This window comes from Cervus canadensis, chromosome 1, assembly GCF_019320065.1.
Source record: "Cervus canadensis isolate Bull #8, Minnesota chromosome 1, ASM1932006v1, whole genome shotgun sequence".
NCBI classification, from domain to species: domain Eukaryota; kingdom Metazoa; phylum Chordata; class Mammalia; order Artiodactyla; family Cervidae; genus Cervus; species Cervus canadensis.
In genome coordinates this window covers 17,520,209-17,533,302 of record NC_057386.1, presented here as the reverse complement: position 1 = coordinate 17,533,302, position 13,094 = coordinate 17,520,209, and the positions used below count along the sequence as shown (strand labels likewise).

The window sequence follows — 13,094 nt, the reverse complement described above, 5'->3', positions numbered from 1 at the left end:
CTTGTCTAAGCTTCCCTTGTGGATCAGCTGGTAAAGAACCCACCAACAGTGTGGGAGACCCAGGTTTGATCCCTGGTTTGGGAAGATCCCCTGGAGAAAGGAATGACTACCTTCATGGCATTCACTTCATGGCACATAGTTGGGGAAACAGTGGAAACAGTGACAGACTTTATTTTTGGGGTCTCCAAAATCACTGCAGATGGTGACTGCAGTCATGAAATTAAAAGACACTTGCTCCTTGGAAGAAAAGATATGACCAACCTAGACAGCATCATAAAAACCAGAGACAGTAGTTTGTCAACAAAGGTCTGTCTAGTCAAAGCTATGGTATTTCCAGTAGTCATGTTTGGATGTGAGAGTTGGACTATAAAGAAAGCTGAGCGCTGAAGAATTGATGCTTTTGAACTGTGGTGTGGGAGAAGACTCTTGAGCGTCACTTGGACTGCAAGGAGATCCAACCAGTTCATCTTAAAGGAAATCAACCCTGAATATTCATTGGAAGGACTGATGCTGAAGCTGAAACTCCAATACTTTGGTCACCTGATGCAAAGAACTGACTCATTGGAAAAGACCCTGATTCTGGGAAAGATTGAAGGCAGGAGGAGAAGGGGACGACAGAGGATGAGATTGTTGGATGGCATCACCGACTCAATGGACCTGAGTTTGAGTAAACTCCGGGAGTTGGTAATGGACAGGGAGGCCTGGCGTGCTGCGATTCATGGGGTTGAAAAGTGTCGGACATGACTGAATGACTGAACTGATGGAGGTCTTGTCTATACTACACCAAATGGTGTATTTTGATGAGCAGATTTCATTTTTGTGAAGTCTAATTCTTTAAACTTTTAAAAAGTAATCATTTCATGCTCACTTTGGTAGCACATATACTAAAATTGAAATGATAGTGAGATTAGCATGGCCCCTGAGCAAGGATGACATGCAAATTCGTGAAGGATTCCATAACTTTAAAAAAGTTATTTCTATGATCTTTTAAAAGATACCTTTGCCTACCTCCAAGTCTCAAAGATATTCTCTTATATTTTCTTCTAGAATTTTAACTTTTGATTGAGGTCTAAGATTCATTGCAAATCAATTTTTGTGAATGGTGTGAGGGAGGGAATAATTATTTTTTTATATTAGTTTTCAGTTGTTCTCAAATGAATCATTAAAAAGACTTCCCTTTTCCCTTTGGATTGCTTTGGTGACTTTATAAAAAAATTAAATGTCTGTTTAATTGTGGGTCTATTTCTGTTTTCTATTCCATTGTCATTTATCCTTATGATAATGTTGCAATATCTCAATTGCTGTAGTCTTATAATTCATAATGACAGGTGGCAAATTCTCCACTTTGTTCTTCCTTTTAAGATGCTTTGGATATCCTACGTCCTTTGCATTTCCATAAAAATTTTAGAATCAACATGTCAATTTTAGGAAAGAATCTGCTGGGATTATGATTGAGATTGAGTTGCATCTAAAAATCATTTTGGAGGGAACTGACATCTCAACAATATCGAGTCTTCCAATCCATGAATATAGCACTCCATTTCTTTAGGACTTCTGGAATTTCTCTCAGCAATATATCTTTTTTTTTTTTTCCCTCAGCCATATTTTGTAGACTTCAGTGCTGAGGTCTTAAACATAATTTGTGAAATTTTTCCCAAAGTAGTTAATGTTGTTTTAAAAAATTCTATTGCAAGGATTTCCCTGGTGGTCCAGTGATTGGGGCTCTGTGCTTCCACTGTAGGGAGCCAGGGTTTGATCCCTGGTTGGGGAACTAAGATCAAAAGGTTAAGGTTGTATGAGGTTAGTCATCCAAAGGAGATACAGCAGCTTGCTGAAGAAGGCATGGTGGAGAGGTAGAAAGAACCAGGTTCCTGATAGATTATATTGTTAAGCTGCTGAATTTACTAACCTAGAATTGTCCTAACTCTGAATTTGTCTTTAGATGACATAATATATTGCCTGTATTTTAGGGGGGAAAAAAAAAAAGGTTATGATCACAGCCAAAAAAAAAAAAAAAAAGCTACTGCAAATGGAAAATTTTCAAATTTCATTTTCCATTGTTGGCAGCAGAGCTGAGTGCCAGAACAGTGACAGAAAAGACAACCCACAGAAGATCCTAGGTGTGGGAAATGGGGGTAGGGCGGTGCTATTTATTTACAGGGGATTGCAGAGGGTCTGAGAGGGTCAAGAGTACCGTGGCCATGTAATAGGAGGAAGAGAGGCACAATACAGCGTGGAAGACTGACTTCCTTTCTCGGTCCTGTTCCTGAGAAGGGATGTCCTTCCTTAATACCCTCCTGGGAAGGGAAGGCAGGGCAGTGCCAAGCAGCCTTGGGAAATTGCTCTTCTGTTCTCCCCGCACCATCATGCAACTAGCCCTCTAGTGGGGCTGCTGCCTCTATGGCCTGGGCTGAGCGTGGCCCTTTGTGGACAGGTAAGCTAAGCTGGCCTTGGCAGTACGCATGGCATATTCTGCCCTCTCTATGAGAAAATGGGTCCTTCACTGGCCCAGCCGGCAGGGAGGAGAAAGAGGCCAAAATACCTGGGATTTAATCTGCTCAAAACTGCCAAACCTCTGGACTGGCTTTCCCAGGGCCGCCCCCACCCTCAATGGCTTCTCCAGCCCCATTTCTTCATGTCGCCCCACCCAATTATTGAGTCAGCTGCCCACACCTCTCACAAGGGCCAAAACTTCCAACTCGTGCCCTGAGCAAAGATTTCAAAGATTTTTTTTTTTTCCAAGGAGAAAACTGGACAAACCCAAGCTCCACCCATCCTGGGTCTTGTCCCTGTTTTGTGGGGAAGGGTGTGGGAAGGGCGGGAGGCACGGGAGCTGCCCATTTGCTGGGCAAAAGGGCTGTGGGTGGGGGACAGCGGCAGTGCTGAGGAGGGGAGCCATCACCCCCTCTGTACTCCCCACAGTGCTCCCAACTCCCCTTCAAAGGAAGGTATACTTCCTTTAAGGGCTTCCCTGATAGCTCAGTTGGTAAAGAATCCGCCTGCAATGCAGGAGACCCCGGTTCGATTCCTGAGTCAGGAAGATCCTCTGGAGAAGGATTAGGCTACCCACTCCAGTATTCTTGGACTTCCCTGGTGGCTCAGCTGGTAAAGAATCTGCCTGCAATGCGGGAGACCTGGCTTTGCTCCCTGGGTTGGGAAGATCCCCTGGAGAAGGAAAAGTGTACCCATTCCAGTATTCTGGTCTAGAGAATTCCATGGACTTTATAGTCCATGGGGTCCCAAAGAATTGGACACCACTGAGCGACTTTCACTTTCAAGACAGTGCTGGGGGTTCACTGGCGGCTCAGTGGTAAAGAATCTGCCTGCCAATGTAGGAGACTCAGGTTTGATCCCTGGGTCAGAAAGATCCCCCGGAGAAGGAAGTGACAACCACTCCAGTGTTCTTGCTGGGAAATCCCATGGAGGGAGGAGCCTGGCGGGCTACAGTCCATGGGGTCGAAAAGAGTTGGACACGAAGGAAATGGCAACCCACTCCGATACCCTTGCCTGGAAAATTCCACGGATGGAGGAGCCTGGTGGGCTATAGTCCATGGGGTCACAAAGAGTCGGACACGACTAAGCAACTTCACTTCACTCACTTCCTGATTAACAACAACAAATTGCTGTAACAAGTAACCCCCACCCCACCCCCACAAATGCAGTGTGTTTCTATCTCACTTGCGTATAGTTTATAGCATTTGGTTTGTAGGTTCTTCCACACAGGAGTTTAGAGACCAGGACTTTTGCATTTTGAGGCTCTACCATCCCCTGGCCTGTCATCCTTGGCACCCCTCTGGGGGGAGGGGAAGAAACCCCGCAAAATGCATAACCATTTCTCAAAAGTCTTGGCACATGTGATACACACACTTCTGCTCACACTCTGTTGGCAGGAATCTGTCTGGGATTGAGATGTAAGAGAGCCCGGGAAAAGTGGTCCCTGGCTCTGCAACTGTTTCCCAGTGATGGCATGACACTGGAAGGGAAAGCCTGAATTTTGCTGGCCCTGCCACTGAGTCCTACTGCATTTAGAAACTCTGTTTATTCACTTGGCTGTGCCAGGTCTTAGATGCGGCTCTCAGGATCTTTGATTTTCATTGTGGCACTCCTGTTCTTTAGTTGGGATCTTGAGTCACAGCAAGTGAATTCTTAATTGCAGCTCCTGGGATCCAGTTCTCTGACCAAGGATCGAATCAGGTCCCCCTGCATTGGGAGTGCAGAGTCTTAGCCATTGGACCATCAGGGAAATCCCTGAGTCCCATTGCCTTGTCCCACCAGTCTTTCTTTTTAAACTGTAGAGGGCTGTTTGTATGTGAAGGGTTATTCCCCACCCCATCCCCAACTTGGGCTCCTCATGGCTTCCTCTCTCTCTGACGTCACTTTCCACCTCACTCAGCCACCCCAAGTTCCCCTCTTTCTAAGACACTTGCCTAAATCTAACCTCCTCCACGAAGCCTTTCAGGGACTTTAATATCCACGCTGAAGTCTTCCATTCTCTGAGGATTTCATTTGCTGTAAACTTGAGTAAGAATAATTGGGGGGACATCTCCCCCTTTCTTAAACCTGATCTTAATGTTTGGAATTCCTTTAAATGAAGGCCAAGACTTTCTGCCCACAACCAACACTGAGGCTTCAGATATGTGTACCTTTGGGAGAGGGGACAGAAGTATCACACCCTCCAGTCCTTATAAGTTCTTCAAGAAGGTATGAAGGAGAGCAAGGGGACCTTGGCTGAGCGGAGAATGGGACCAGTTAGAGAAAGGGAGGTTACCAGGCCTGATGCAAGCTTTGACGGTGTCTCAGCTATATTTTTCTTTTTGAAGATATTTTTTTGATGTGGACCATTTTATAAGTCTTTATTGAATTTGTTACATATTGCTTCTGTTTCATGTTTTAATTTTTTTGGCCACTAGGCATGTGGTCTTTTAGCTCCTTGACAAGGGATTGAACCTGCACTCCTGGTGTTGGAACGCGAAGTCTTAACCACTGGACTGCCAAGGAAGTGCCCTCAGCTATATTTTTCAATCATCGTATATTGAGGATCTTCCTATAAACAAAAGGAGACTAATTGTCATTTATTTATTTATTTAGGCTGCACTCTGCGGCTTACAGGATCTTAGTTCCCTGGCCAGGGGTGGAACGCGGGCCCATGACAGTGAAAGCGCTGAGTCGTAACCACTGGACCACCAGGGGATTCCCCCCAAGTACGGTCATTTATTAGTGCTTACCATGTGCCAGGCATAGCAAAGCACTGTGCAATGTCTGTCGATCTTCCCAACAATCTAATGAGGTAAGGACTCTTATTTTGTCCCCATTTTGCAGGCAAGGAAAGCAAAATTCAGAGAAATGAAATGTCCTCAGGTCACATGTTGTTGTTCAGTCACTAAGTCGTGTCTGACTTTTTGCGACCCCATAGACTGCAGCACGCTGGCCTTCCCTATCCTTCTGTATCTCCCGTGGTTTGTTTAAACTCATGTCCATTGGGCCAGTGATGCCATCTCGTCCTCTGTCACCCACTTCTCCTCCTGCCTTCAATCTTTCCCAGCATCAGGGTCTTTTCCAGTGAGTCAGTTCTTCGCATAAGGTGGCCAAAGTATTAGAGCTTCAGCTTCATCATCAGTCCTTCCAATGAATATTCAGGGTTGATTTCCTTTAGGATTGACTGGTTGGATCTCCTTGCATCCAAGGGACTTTCAAGAGTCTTCAGCAGCACCACAGTTCAAAAGCATCAACTTTTTGGTGCTCAGCCTTCTTTATGGTCCAACTCTCACATCCATACATGACTACTGGAAAAACCATAGCTTTGACTATATGGACCTCTATCAGCAAAGTGATATCTCTGCTTTTTAATATTCTGTCTAGGTTTGTCATAGCCAGCTCACATAGCTAGTGAATAGAAAGTTGGGCTGAAGCCTAGGTAAACAACTTCACAGTCTGTGAATTCCCTTATGCCTCTTTCTCCTGGGACACCCATGTGGCAGCGGTGCTTCAGGCAAACCAAATAGCCATGTGCTCCCCCTTACTTCCCAGCCTTCCTAGCAGCCATGTGACTAACTCTGATCAATGGGCTATGAATGGAAGTGAAGTGTGTTGTATCCGGACCAAGGCATTTAGTGCTGGTGTCCGACCTTCCTATTCTCTCTTTTCCTTTAGAGATGACTACAGCGGCCATGGCTTGAAGTGGAGGAGCCACTAGGAGGAAGCAGCCTGGATCTCTGGTCGTTGTACTAAAGGCAGCTGGTCTGGAGTGCTGTCCCACCTGCATCACCTCTGTGTGAATGGGAAATCTGCCTCTGTTGCATTAAGCCACTGCGATTTGGAGATTAATCTGTTACTGCAGCATGCCATAGGCTTTCCTCTCTAATACACAAGACAGGACACCAAATATATCACCGTTCACCGCATTGGCTATTGACAACATAGTCTCCCCAGATATTTTATTTATTTATTTATGGCTGCGCTGGTTCTCTGTTGCTGTACATGGGCTTTCTCTAATTGTGGCAAGTGGGGGCTACTCTTCCTTGCAGTGCTAGGGTTTCTCATTTTGGTGGCTTCTCTTGTTACAGAGCACCGGGTCTAGGCAGGTGGGCTTCAGTAGTTGCAGCACGTGGGCTGAGTAGTTGTGGCTCCTGGGTTTAGTTGCCCCGCAGCATGTGGGAACTTCCCAGACCAGATATCGAATGTTGTCCACTGCATCTGCAGGTAGATCCTCAACTAGTGGACCACGAGGGAGGTCCCAGATATTTTGTTTTGTGAATGGTATTGTGCTCAGAGTAAGAATGATTGTCCAAAGGCAAGCTCTTAGAAGCAGATGGGAGAATCTAAGGGTCTTCGTGAGCCCCCTGAGCAGCAGGGGCCCCTGGGCCTGGCCTCTTTCTCTGGTTTCCTCCCCTGCCCAGCATCAGGCTTCTCTCCCCGTTGCTGGTCTCCAAAGCTGCCTTTGGCACAGCCCCTCTGTCTCCACCCCCAGCAGACAGCTTCCAGAAGCAAAAGCCCAGACACCACTGGCTCCTCTCCAGATGCTGGCCAAAGTGCCTGGAAGTTTCTCTGAGCCTCACATTGTCTTTCAGATGTATCCCTGGGGAGGCAGAGCTCTCGCAATCAGGGCAATCACCGCTTTCTGCCTCCTGCTGACCGGGAACCATGGGCTGGGTGTGGCAGGCAGGAAGCTCAGGGCAGGGCTGCCCACTTTTAGTTCAGACCTGGGGGAAAAGTGGGGGTTTCAGGGCACTGGGCTGGCTCCTGGCTGGAGTGGGAACAGCCAGGACAGTGAGAGCGTTCACTCCTCATGCAGTTCTCAAACACTCATCTCTGAGCCTCTCTGTGGGTCTGGCCCTATGCTTAGCGCTGTGGGAGCACAAAGGCCAGAGGTCCTGGTCCCTGCCTCCCAGGAGCTTGCATCCTGTAGGCTCAAGTAGGACATTAGCTACTAGAAAACCAGAGCACCAGGGAGTAAATCAGTCTGGGAGTTTTCAGTTGCCAGTAACATGACCTCTGGAGAGAAAATATTGAGTGCTTCTCACTTCTGAAACAATTCAGTTTCAAATGTTATTTTCTGAAATGTTACTTTTTGAAATATATGTGTGGTGTGTGTGTATGCCAAAATTAACTCTGACTCTAGATTTTCTGATTGCAAAATTCTAAAGTTTATCAAAGCTGAAATCTTTTCCTTTCGTTATCTGTTGGTTCCCTAAGTTAGCTAGTGCCTCAAGTCCATGTTTTAAGTTATCCAAACTGAATCAGTATCAAAAAGGAAATATTTTGTCCCCATATCCAAAGAGATTCCAGCTTCAGGTTTGGCTGAATCCAAGTCCTTGTTACATGTTATGTGAACTCTGCATGGTTCTGGTTTCTCTATTTTGTCTTTATTCTTAGGGATGCTCATACTCCTAGGACCATATTCTGTGATTGTCCGTCCCACTTGAAAGAATGGGTCCATTTCCTGGCCACACCAGAAAAGCCCTTATTTAACTGACTCTGACTGGGTCTCAGGCCCATCCCTGAACCAGTCTCTGTACTGGTCAGTGGTGGGAATGGGAGTGGCTTGAGAGAAAATGTAATACTCTGACTCCTCTCTGCATCCTGGGGTGGTTAGCTTCTTCTGAATCACATGATTGAAGCTCAGGGATACAAGATTTCCCACGGAAGACTAGGGTGTTATGATCAGAAGGAAGATAGATGCTGAGCAGGATAACAATCCATACTTACTGCTGGTGGGGTGATGGAATATGCCCTCAGAGATGTACGAACCAAGGGCTGTGAGAATTCAGAGAGGGAGATGTCATCTGCAGTTAAAGACATCAAGGAAGGATGCATGTAGACTGGGCCTTGAAGGATGACACCAGAGTTTGAGTGTTGGATCTAGGGGAATGGGGAAGAAAGAGTATTATGAACACAGGGTACAATGTGAGCAGAAACCTGGAGGCAAGCACAGAGAAGAGCAGGAACTGAAGCTGGAGGAGGAAAAGGCTTTGAATGCCAAGCAAAGGAGTGTGGATTGAATTTGGGAGATATTCATGGATATTCAGGAGCTGAGGCTGGGTCATCAGATCTGAGCTGCTGAGAGCTGATACTAGAGGTCCCAGTGGCCCTGACCCTGTGCTCCACCCCCTGCCCCTCCCCCCTGGGCTATCTTGGTGCCCATAGATCCCTCTTCCTTTAGTTCAGCTCAGATAGGGCTGGAGTTTTCCAGTAGAAATGCTTCCTCAGAAGGAAAGTGAAAGCACAAAGTGTGATTACGGAGTAACCCTGCAGATTTTCAAGCTCTCCAGCATCCAGTCAGAAGTGGGGTTTCTAAGTCTCGTCAAACCTGTGTTTGACTTCCTCCTCTCTCCCTGGGGATAAGTCACATAACCTCCCTGAGCCTCCCTTTCTTTTTCTGAAAAATGGAATGAGCAGGGACTTCCCTGGTGGTCCAGTGGTTGAGAATATACCTGCCAGTGCAGGGGACATGGGCTCCAACCCTGATCTGAGAAGATTCCACATGCTGCAGAGTAACTGAGCCCGCATGTCACAGCTATAGAGCCTGTTGTTCTGCAACAAGAGATACCACCGCAATGAGAAGCCCAGACACCAGAGAAAGCTGGCATAGCAACAAAGACCCAAAGCAGCCACAAACTAGTTATTAATTAATTAAAAAATAAAGGCAATAAGCTTTAAAAATATATGAAACAAGTAAGTCCCATCTCACAAGATTGGTAGGAGGATTAAATGGGATGCTGTATGTCACATATGGGGTACACAGGGTCTGCAATGATGATGATGAAGATGATGAAGGAGATGAAAGGACCAACCAGGGAGGAAGGAAATACCAGCACAGTCCGGTCTCTTGAAGAGCTCTTAGCCTGGCGTGTGAGTGAGGCTGTGTCATCAGGCTGGGCAGATGCAGATGAAGGGTGGCCAGGACAGCGTGGAGGAGTGAAAAGCAGCCTCAGCCGTTGCTCTTGAACTTTGCCTTCTCTTTGCCCTGCTGGGGTCAGGGAACCCGAGTGAGAACACATCATTGGGTCATCCTTCTTGTGTATCCCCAAGTTAAGGAAAGGGCTCTGGTCATGGCAGAGGGCCCTGGAAAGTCAGGTTATGCTGATACTGCCCCAGTGGGTCTCCTCTGGGCCTCAGTTTACCCCACTCGTTAGGGGATATTGGTCAGTCTCTTTGGGGTCCCAGGGCAGCCAGAGGAGCAAGCTTCCAACAGGATTTCTACGAATCTCAGGATGGCTGGAATAGGCCTGAAGGATGAGATGAGGCTGGTGAGGAAGGGCAGGGGGATAAAGGTTCAAGCCAGGGGTCACCAAGCTTTACTGATTCCCCCCTCAGCAAATTAATTTGAAGATGTATCCCCAAAATATATTTGTTTACTTATTTATATCAATGACATACATTACTGTACTAATATATTCTGCCCACTATAAAATATACATAAAATGAAGAACTTAAAGAATTATCAATAGGAAAAAACAAACTATGACCATTCATACAACAGACTACTACAAGAATGAGGTCTTACAACTCAATACTAAGAAGATAGCTAAGTTGAAAAATGAACAAAAGATGTGAATAGACATATTGTCAAAAAAGAGATATGAATGGCTAATAAGCATATGAAAATGTTCAATTTTATTTACCATTAGGGAAGTGCATTTTTGCGGGATCTTAGTTCCCCGACCAGGGATTGGGATCTTAGTTCCCCAACCAGGGATTGAACCCGAGTCCTTGCAGCAAAAGCATGGGGTCCTAACCACTGGACTTCCAGGGAATTCCCAGTGAAATGCAATTGAAAATCACATGAGATAACCTGCACATCTTCTGCCATGAAGAGGTGAAGCGAAAGTCACTCAGTCACAACAGACTCTTAGCAACTCCATGGACTACACAGTCCATGGAATCCTCCAGGTCAGAATACTGGAGTGGGTAGCCGTTCCCTTCTCCATGGGATCTTCCCAACCCAGGGATTAAATCCAGGTCTCCCTCATTGCAGGCAGATTCTTTTCTAGCTGAGCCACCTGGGAATCCCCATGGTCTTCTTCAAAAAGACAAATGACAGCAAGTGTTGAGGATGTGGAGAGTTGGAATCTTCACCCATCACTAGTGGGAGTGTAAAATGGTGAAGCACTTTGTAAAAACAGCTTAGCAGTTTCTTAAAAAGTTAAACATAAAATTACCACACAACTCAGCAATCCTCCGAGGTTATCAAATGAAGAGGAATAAAAATATACACCCACACGAAGGCTTGTATGTATTTGCAGCAGAATTATTCATAATAGAAAAACCTGGAAACATCCTATTATCCATCAGTTGGTGAATAGATAAACGAAATGTGAAATAACCATACAATGGATATTATTCAGGAACAAACTAATTAAATATGCTTCAACATGGATGAACCTCAAGGACATTATGTTTAGTGAAAGAAGCTAGACACAAAAGACTGTGTATCCTATGATTCCTTTCGTATGAAATTTCCAGGGATGACAAATGCATAAAGACAGGAAGTAGATCAGCATTTGGCTGAACTAGGGGTGAGAGTGCGGGTTAAACTGTAAAAGACCCAAAGGAACTTTTGGGATGATGGAAATATTCTAAAACAGGATTGTGGTCAAAGTTGCACAACTCCATATAAGTTTACTGGAAATCATTGGGCTTTCCAGGTGGCGCAGTGGTAAAAGAATCTGCCTGCCAAAGCAGGAGACGCAGGAGACTCAAGAGATGCAGGTTCAGTCCCTGGGTTGGGACGATCCCTGGAGTAAGAAATGGCAACCACTCCAGTATTCTTGCCTGGAGCTTCCCATGTACAGAGGAGCCTGGCGGGCTACAGTTCATGGGGTCGCAAAAAGTCAAACACATGACTAAGCGGCAGCACACACACATGCACACAAAAATCATTGAACAGTATACTTATGATGGATAAATGTTTATATAAATTATGTCTTAATATAGCTGCTTAAAAAAAGAGGATGTTCTTTAGGCTTTGGTATATATAGGTCTCCAAGATGTAATTAAAAGAAAAATTTTAATTGAAATATAATTTGTTAATGATGTTGTATTAATTTCTGTTGTACAGCAAAGTGATTCAGTTATACATACAAATATGTACATTAAAAAAAAATAGTCTTTTCCATTATGGTTTATCACAGAATACTAAATATAGTTCCTTGTGTTATACGGTAAGACCTTGTTTTTTATCCATCCTAAATATAACAGTTTTGCAAATAAGCTGTATTTTAAATGGAAAAATCAAAGTACAGACTATGCTGCTTTTGCATTTCTTTTTTTTTTAAAGAAAAGATGTACCACTGTGTAAAACAGTATGGAATCTTCTCAAAAAATCTAAAAATAGAGCTACCACATGACCCAGCAATTTCACTCCTGGGTGTATGTGTGCATGCTCAGTCGCGTCCAACTCTTTGCAACCCTGTGGACTGTAGCTCACCAGGCTCCTCTGTCCATGGAATTCTTCAGACAAGAACACTGGAGTGTGTTGCCATTTCTTACTCCAGAGGATCTTCCCAACCCAGGGACCAAACCCACATCTCCTGCAAGCAGATTCTTTTAGCACTGTGCCACCTGGGAAGCCACATCCCAAAAAACTAATTCAAAAAGATACAAGCACCCCAATGTTCATAGCAGCACTATTTACAGTTGCCAAGACATGGAAGCAAACCAAGTGTCCATCAACACCAACAAATGAATGGATAAAAAAGATGTGGTATATATATGCAATGGAATGCTATCCATAAAAAAGAATGAAATTTTGCCATTTGCAACAACATTGATGGACTGGGAGGGTATTATGCTAAATGATACATCAGACAAAGAAAGACAAACACTGTATGATATCATTGATATGTGGAATCCAAGAAATAAAAGAAACTAGTGAATATAACAAAAAAGAAACAGACTCACAGATATAGAGAACAAACTAGTGGTTACCAGTGGGGAGATGGAAGTGGGGAAGGACAAGACAGTGGTAGAGGATTAGAGATACAAACTGTTTTGTATAAAATAAGTAAGCTACAAGAACCTACCATTCAACAGATGGAATATAGTCCACATTTCATAATAACTGTAAGTGTAGTATAACCTTTACAAATTATGAATCACTGTGTCATACATCTGTAACCTATATAATGTTGTACATCAGCTATATCCCAATAAAAATGTTCTTAAAAGAGTGAATATATATACATATAGTGCATACATATAGTACATCACGAGAAACGCTGGGCTGGATGAAGCACAAACTGGAATCAAGATTACGGGGAGAAATATCAACTACCTCAGATATGCAGATGACACCACCCTTATGGCAAAAAATGAAGAAGAACTAAAGAGCCTCTTGATGAAAGTGAAAGAGGAGAGTGAAAAAGGTGGCTTAAAACTCAACATTCAGAAAACTAAGATCATGGCATCTGGTCCCATCACTTCATGGCAAATAGATGGGGAAACAGTGGAAACAGTGACAGACTTTATTTTGGGGGGCTCCAAAATCACTGTAGATGGTGACTGCTGCCATGAAATTAAAAGACACTTGCCCCTTGGAAGAAAAGTTATGACCAACCTAGACAGCATATTAAAAAGCAGAGACATTACTTTGCCAA

The 13,094-nt window shown here is 44.5% G+C and overlaps 1 non-coding gene across 1 annotated transcript; it reads left to right on the top strand.

Annotated features, from left to right (window-relative positions):
* Positions 1 to 860: 860 nt before the first annotated feature.
* LOC122425221 lies at positions 861 to 964 on the top strand. The gene has a single exon (XR_006264771.1). It is a non-coding gene; the product is annotated as a U6 spliceosomal RNA (small nuclear RNA).
* The last annotated feature ends 12,130 nt before the right edge of the window (positions 965 to 13,094 follow it).